Raw genomic sequence first — 7,716 nt, 5'->3', positions numbered from 1 at the left:
TGGAGCACTGCTGAACATCTGTCCCAAGACCAGGTGGTGACCAGGTGGTGATGGTCTTCCAGCCCCTCATGATGTGTGTGTGTGTGTGTGTGTTCTGAGTCTTAATGTTTCTTTGTCATTCCTGAATCCATCTTCTCTCAGACTTTCAGTGCAGTTGCTGAAGGCAATTGGGACATTGAATCATCTATGCGATCAGTAGCTGTCCTATCTGAAGTCTTGGCCACCACCTCTGTCAGACCCAACCCTAGAAACTCAGCTCCTGCCCTATCTAGTGCACAGAGACTAAGAGTCTCTCCCCATCTACCTACCAGGCTACATTCTTCTGACCCCTTTCCCCATCCCTCCTCTCCTTCCTTCCTTCCCTCCCTTCCTCCCCCCCTCTCTGTTTTTTGCCTGTCCTGGGACTTAAGCTCAGGGCCTAGGAACTAACTGTCCCTGAGCTTTTTTTTGTTGTTTGTTCAAGACTGGCACTCTACCACTTGAGTCACAGCTCTACTTCTGGCTTTTTGGTGGTTTATCATAAATAAGAGTCTCGTAGATTTCCTTGCCCAGGCTGGCTTTGAACTGCAATTCTCTAATCTCAGCTTTCTGAGTGGCTAAGATTACAAGCATTAGCCACTGGCTAATCACTTCCCCTGACTTCTGAAGTCCACCTCATCTCCAGGCCTGAACACTTCCTGGAGAATAGCTTATGGGTTAATAAGAGTCTCCCTTATTTATGAACCCACATGTACCCAAGTCAGAAGCTCTGTGAAAGCAGGACATGTTGACTCCTTACCTCTGCTTCTGAGCGGGGAAGGGCAGAATTTGGTAGTATTTGAAGGATTTTGTTTGATGGGGACAGATTTGGACATTCTGATCCAAAAAAGATTTCCAAGCTAGGTGCTGATGGTTCACATCTAGAATCAGTTTGAAGCCAGCCTGGGCAGAAAAGGCAATACCATTCTTATCTCCAATTAACTAACAAAAGATCTGAAATGGAATTATGGCTTAAGTAATGGAGTGCCAACACCGAGCAAAAAAAGTCCAAGAGAGGGTAAGGCCCCGAGATCAAGCCTCAGTACTAGGAAAAAAAAATCTCCATAACTGACTAAGCCCAACATTTGGCTTTTCTCAACATTGCAACAATTTGTATGATTTATGAGTAATTCTCTACTACATTTTATCAACCAAGGAGCCGAGTTGACTTTGGTACAGATTAAATAAGCTCTGTTTTCTCCTCGGAGGACTCATGACCCCAGCTAGGTACAGTAACATGGGAGCAAAGATAGCTAAAGCTCAACTCATCAGAGCTACACTTAGATCTCTATGCCTGACCACAGACCCCATCCAGAGCGGAGCTTCTCTTAGATGGAGGGAAATCAGTCCATGAAAGACAGCCTAGTTCTTGCCCCTGTTTTGCAACTGACTTGCTGAGTGACCTTGGAGAAGTCACCCCATCTTTCTGGGCCTTGTTATTCATTGGAACAAGGGCAGTAGCCTAGAGGATTGTTGAGGTGTTTCTAGTTCTGAATCTTTGATTCTTTTTCTCCAAGGCAAAGATGCCTACTGCTTCTCAAATCAAAATGTTTTTCCCCTGACAGCAGCTCAGAGAGATCAATAATTCTGTCAGACCAGACTATCCCTGCAGTAAAGCTAGAGAGCTCTGCAGTCTCTGCCCCCCTCCACCCCACAGCTGAAATTTTATCCTTATTCATTGTTCATCCCTGTCTTCCTCTCCTTGGCTCTGCCCACTCCCACCCCCCTGCAACACTCCATCCTCCATCCAGGACGCTGCAACCTGCCATGAATGAAGAGTGGCTGGTCATGGGGATGATCACCATGGCAACAGATCCCCACAGCTGAGGTAGGCATCAAAGTCACATGAGAACCCCGGAAAACTGGCTGAGGTATTTATAGAAGCAGTGGCTGGTGCTTTTATGGAAAACGTGTCTATATTTGACTCTGGTACTGAAACCTTGGTGCTGTTCCTGTATCTGAGGCTCCCTCCTTCCTTGTATCTGGCGGGACAGACACTCCCCTCCCCTCCATTATCTCCTGGCACATCCTCCCACCCTGATCCTGGCTGTCACTGGTTCTACTAGAGCAGCCACCCCCCCCACCCCATTTACATTATTTACATTAAAAGCTGCTTTCTCTCAGGCTGGAGTCTAGGGCCCCAGGATGCTGGGCGCCTGAGCATGTGGCACACCCTCCTTCATCTCCCCAGGTACACACGGGACCAACGCCCTGGCTGCTCTCAACAAATATCAGAAAACATTGTTATTTCTTTCTTCCTGAAAACTTTGTAAGTAACTGCTAAAGGGAGGGAGTATGCGTCTGAGCTCAAGATTTGGTAGGGACCAGTCCACCCTGGTCCTTCCTGGGTATTGCAACCACCTTGCAGAAAAGCCAATATGCAGTAACTGTTGTTTACTGAGTAGTTCCTTCATACATTGTCTCATTTAGTCCTCACCACCCCCAGTGCCACAGATACTATCACCCCAACACACACACACACACACACACCAGCATAGATGAGGACCAGGAAGCTCAGATTCAGACTGAGAACACAGCAACTGGGATCAAAGTCCATGTTCTTCACACTGTGCCCTGTGAAGAGAGTGGCAGGGTGTACCCAGATGGAGAGAGTTGGGGGAGACAGCAGCTGAGGAGAGGGGCAGGCAGGAAGTGTAGAGGAGCATGGGAAATGTATTTTTTTTTTTTTTTTTGGCAGTACTGGGGTTTGAGCTCAGGGCCTCACACTTGCCCGGCAAGTACTTTATTGCAGAGCTATGCCTCTCCCACATTTTGTGCTCTGTGTGTGTGTGTGTGTGTGTGTGTGTGTGTGTGTGTGTGTGTGTGTGTGTGAGAGAGAGAGAGAGAGAGAGAGAGAGAGAGAGAGAGAGAGAGTCAGTGCTTAGATTTAAACATAGGGCGTGGGCACTGTCCCTGAGCCCTATGAGAGCCCTGAGTGTGGCTCTACCACTTGAATCACACTTCCACTTCCAGCGATTTGCTAGTTAGTTGAAAATAAAAACTTCATGGTGCTTTTCTGCCTGGGTCTGGCTTTCAATCTTGATCCTCACTTCTCAGCCTCCTGAGGAGCTAGAATTACAGTTGTGAGCTACTGGCAGGCACCCAGTTCATTTTGCTATCTTAATAAACAGGTAACACAGGCACAAAGAAAAATTCAAACAAAATGGAAGGAAGTCCAATAACCAGTTTCCCTTCTCAGTCCTCCAGTTCCCAGTCCCTGTGCAGAGGAGGCCAGTTGCGGGGGCACTCTAGAGATCTTGTAAACACATAGCAGCAGATAGGGCTGTAGTTGCACGAAATGCCAAAAGCAGATGATGAAGAACAAATCTTTCTTCAAGGCCTGCCCCTAACTATGCAGTGCTTGACCCTAAAGCATTCACAGTTACCAATCTCTTACATGTCATTCCAGAAGCATCTATGCCTCGACAAGCACACAAAAATGATCACACCCACTCCACACTAGTCTTCATCTTTTTCTCATTTAATAGCACATCTTGGAGACATTTCCAGATCAGAACATATAGAGCAGGCTTGTTCATTTTAATGACTGCAGAGTTTCATTGCATGGAAGTATCGTAAATTATTTAAACTGTTCCTTGTTGATGGATATCTAAATTGTTTCCTTTTTTTCTAGTACATATACTGCTCAAGGAGCATCTTTTCTCTAGATGAATGTCTTTAAGCATGTGTAAATTGAATATATACCTTCGTAATTTTTGTAGATATGGCCTAATGGACAACCAGGTAGTAGTACTCTAATAAAGATAGTCTAATTACCTTTTCTGGAGATTTACCATTTAATTCTTCTCCCATTACTTACATGTGTGGCATTTGTACAATGCCAACATAATAGGTAAAAATAGTGTCTGATAATTTTTCAATTTGCATTTCTCCTATTACAGATGAAACAGAACATCTTTTTTACATATGTAAAAGCTGCTTGTATTTTAATTTCCATGAGCTTCCCAATTACATCTTCTTCTATTTTTAAAATTATTTTAAGGAACTCTTCGTATATGGAAGATATCTCCTCCACATACATCACTGTCTGTTTTGTATATGTGTGCTGGTAGTGGGGCTTGAGCTCATGGCTTCCTGCTCTCATTTGGCTTTTTCACTCAAGGCTAGTGCTCTACCACCTGAGTCACAGCAATGCTTCCAGCTTTTTGCAGGTTGATTGGACACAGACTTTTCTGTCCAGACTGGCTTTGAACCTCTGTCCTCAGATCTCAGCCTTCTGAGTAGAAAGGATTACAGCCATGTGCCACGAGTGTCCAGCTCACATCACTGTCTTTAATAATAAGTCAATGGATATATCGAGGTACCTATTATGTCTACGGATATATTGAGGCACCTACATGGTACTGAGAGTACAGTTTTCATCTGCTTTGCTTTTTCTACAAGTAAATGAACAGGAAAGTGAGTGGGATGCCAGATTGTGAAAAGTGATTTTTTTTTTTGAGAACAATAAAATAGGATGAGACAAAGGAGAAGCCAGCAATTATATCACTCTTGGAAAGCACTTCCCTACCCAACCCACTCAACAAAAGAACCATCCCCTCCATGTTTTCTCATAGTGCTTTCATAGTTTCATTAAAATTAATTGGACTTTGGGGGGAAAGCAAAGGAAGGTGTGGCATTCAAAAAGAAATGTATGCATTACCTGACTTATGAAATGAAAATCCCTCTGTATAACACCTTATTAATAATAACAATAAAATTATGCTAAAAATAATGATTGAACTTTTCAAAGGATGAACTTATGACTTTGAGAGCCCTTTTTACTGTATGTTTGCTTTCCTATGTCACTAATTTATATATGGTCTTTATATATACTATACTTTCCTTTCTTTTGCATTATGTAGTTCCATTTGGTAGTTCTTGTTGTAAGGTTTTGAAAAGGTTGCTTGGGTCATTGATTTTCAACCTCTCTTCTTTTCTATTAGATCTATTTAGGTCTATAAATATCCCTCTAAATCCTACTTTTGATGTGCTCCTGTGGCTTAAATGTTTACATTCATCAATATTGATACATCTATAATTTTTGTTGGTAGAGTAGTAAGATACAGATTCAAATTTACTTTATTTCGGATGAGCAAACCAATATCATTTATTAAAAATCTATCTCAAACTGAGTGCTGGTGGCTCACACCTGCAATCCTAGCTATTCAGGAGGCTGAGATCTGAGGCTCATAGTTCATCGCCCAGCCCAGGCAAGAAACTTTGTAAGTCTCTTATCTCCAATTAACCACCAGGAACAGGGAAGTGAAACTGTGGCACAAGAGCACTTGAGTACAAAAGCTCAGAGCCAGTGCCCAGGCCCTGAATTCAAGCCCCAGGACCTCTACCAAAAAGGAAAAACAAACAAAACCCCAATTATCTCAAGTCTGGTGTGGGTGGCTCATGTCTGTAATCCTAATCTGATGGAAAATAATTTAAACTGGAAGCACTCACCTTTCCTCCTGACCTCCATATTGTAGAACTGTCCTTGCTACCGATCCTGCTGAATCATGTCCCTTCCCCTTTCCCCTGAAAAAATGCACCCAGCAATTTTAGAAGAGAGCTTTAGACCAAGGCCACATCTGATGCTGACACCTTCTATGAACACCTATGACACCTTCTATGTTGCTGTTAGACCTTGAAACTCTTCAGTCAAAATAACACTGCTCTCCCACCCTGTCTCCATTTTTCCCCACTTCCATCTGCCCCACCTGACTTCACTTTTTCAGCCTAATTTTTTAAGGGATCCTAGTTGTAAGGGTGGGGGTGGGGATATGCCATTTCCCCTTCAAATGGACTGAAGGAGTCTTGGTTGCTTTTCCTAGGCTTTTCCACTAAATAAAACCTGTGGGTCTGTTGAGTTTAACCCTTTCTGCTCTTTTCTTTTCTTACACCATCTACTCAGGAGGTTAAGATCTGAGGAAAGGGAAGAAAATTCATGAGACTCTTATCTTCAATTTAGCACCAAAGGGCCTGAAGTGGAACTGTGGCTCAAGTGGTAGAGTGTTAGCCTTGAGCAGAAAAAGCCCAAGGACACAGCAAGGCTCTGAGTTCATACCCTAAGACCAGTACACACAGACACACAGACACAGACACACACACAGACACACACACACATACACATACACACACAGAGAGAGTCTATAGCTACTCATTATTTTGGATATACTTCGGTTTGAACTCAAGACATCACATATGCTAGGCACTTGCTCTACCACCTGCTCTATCACTACCATATCTCCAGTTCCCCCTTAAAAATCTTTTTGCTCTAATTATTTTTGAGATTAGGATTTTTTTCTTGGGGCTGGGGGTGGGGGCAGAGCCTGGGCTACAATCCTACTGTTTACATTTGTTGCCATAGCTGGAATTATATGTACTTCACCATGCCCAGCTTTTTCTTTTGAGACAGGATCTTTATTCTTTTTTAACCTGGGCTGGCCTTGAACCATAATCCTCTTTATCTCTTCCTCTCATGTAGCTAGGATAATAGGCCCATGCCACTGGCACAGGGCTTCTAGTTATTTAAAATATAAGAATTAACATATTCTAAATGATTTTTTATCTGCGTTTATTTCTGGCTTCATTGGCTTGGAAAATCTTTTTCCCTCCTTTCAACCTAAGCCTATGTTTGTTTTTGTCAGTAAGATATGTTTCTTGTAGGCAACAAATGGTTGGGTCTTGCTTTTTGAAAGTTTCCATTCTGTCTTTTATAGGAAAGTTAAAATTATTTACAGTCAATGTTACTATTGAAAGGCACGTTGTATTTCCTGTAATTTTCTTGCTTTTATGATACTTTCTTTTGTTTTTTTAAGATTTTTTTTGCCAGTCCTGGGGCTTGAACTCAGGGCCTGAGTACTGTCCCTGGCTTCTTTTTGCTCAAGACTAGCACTCTACCACTTGAGCCACAGCACCACTCTGGCTTTTTCTATATATGTGGTGCTGAGGAATTGAACCCAGGGCTTCATTTATATGAGGCAAGCACTCTACCAATAGCCCATATTCCCAGCCATTTGTGATACTTTCTCTTTCCTGTTCCTATTTTGCTAATCTCATTTTTTCCTGTATTTTCCTCTTTTTGATTTTTTTCTTTGATGGGTAGGATTCCTTAAAGCATCTTTTGTTTTTAGTACTGGCTTATTTAGTCATGAATTCTATTAGCTTTTGTTTATCATAGAAGGTTTTTTATTTCTCCATCAATTATGAAGGATAGATTTGCTGGATACATTAGTCTATATTGACAATTGCCATCTTTCAGGAATTGAATTATGTCCTTCTATGTTCTCCTTGTACTTTGAGTTTGTGTTGAAAAATCTGTTATTCCACTAGGCTTGCCATTCTAAGATACTTATATCTTTTGTAGCTTTCAACATCTTTATCTGTATGTATAGTGTTTTAACTATAAGATGTCTTAGGATGTTCTTCTCTGATTTTACTTGTTTTCTGTTGGTATTCTTTAAGCCTTTTCCACATGGATGACCTCTTTTTGGAGGTTGGGAAAGTTTCCTACTATTATGTTATTGAATGTTTTTTCAATACCATTAGTTTGTATTTCTTCCCTCTTTTCTATACCTATGATTTGTAAAATATAGTTAAATGCCACAAAGTAGGTAGTGATGCCTTAACTGTATGTGTATTGTCAGGCCCCAGGAGCTCTTCCATCCATGTCCAGAGGAGTGCTAACCTCCTTCCATAAAATGC

General features: G+C 42.0%; 1 pseudogene; it reads right to left on the bottom strand.

Annotated features, from left to right (window-relative positions):
* Positions 1-7,598: 7,598 nt before the first annotated feature.
* On the bottom strand, positions 7,599-7,716 carry LOC125355833 (annotated as a pseudogene).

This window comes from Perognathus longimembris, chromosome 7 (assembly GCF_023159225.1).
Source record: "Perognathus longimembris pacificus isolate PPM17 chromosome 7, ASM2315922v1, whole genome shotgun sequence".
Taxonomy (NCBI): Eukaryota; Metazoa; Chordata; class Mammalia; order Rodentia; family Heteromyidae; genus Perognathus; species Perognathus longimembris.
The sequence above is the reverse complement of the archived record's forward strand: the minus strand, read 5'-3'. Positions and strand labels throughout refer to the sequence as shown.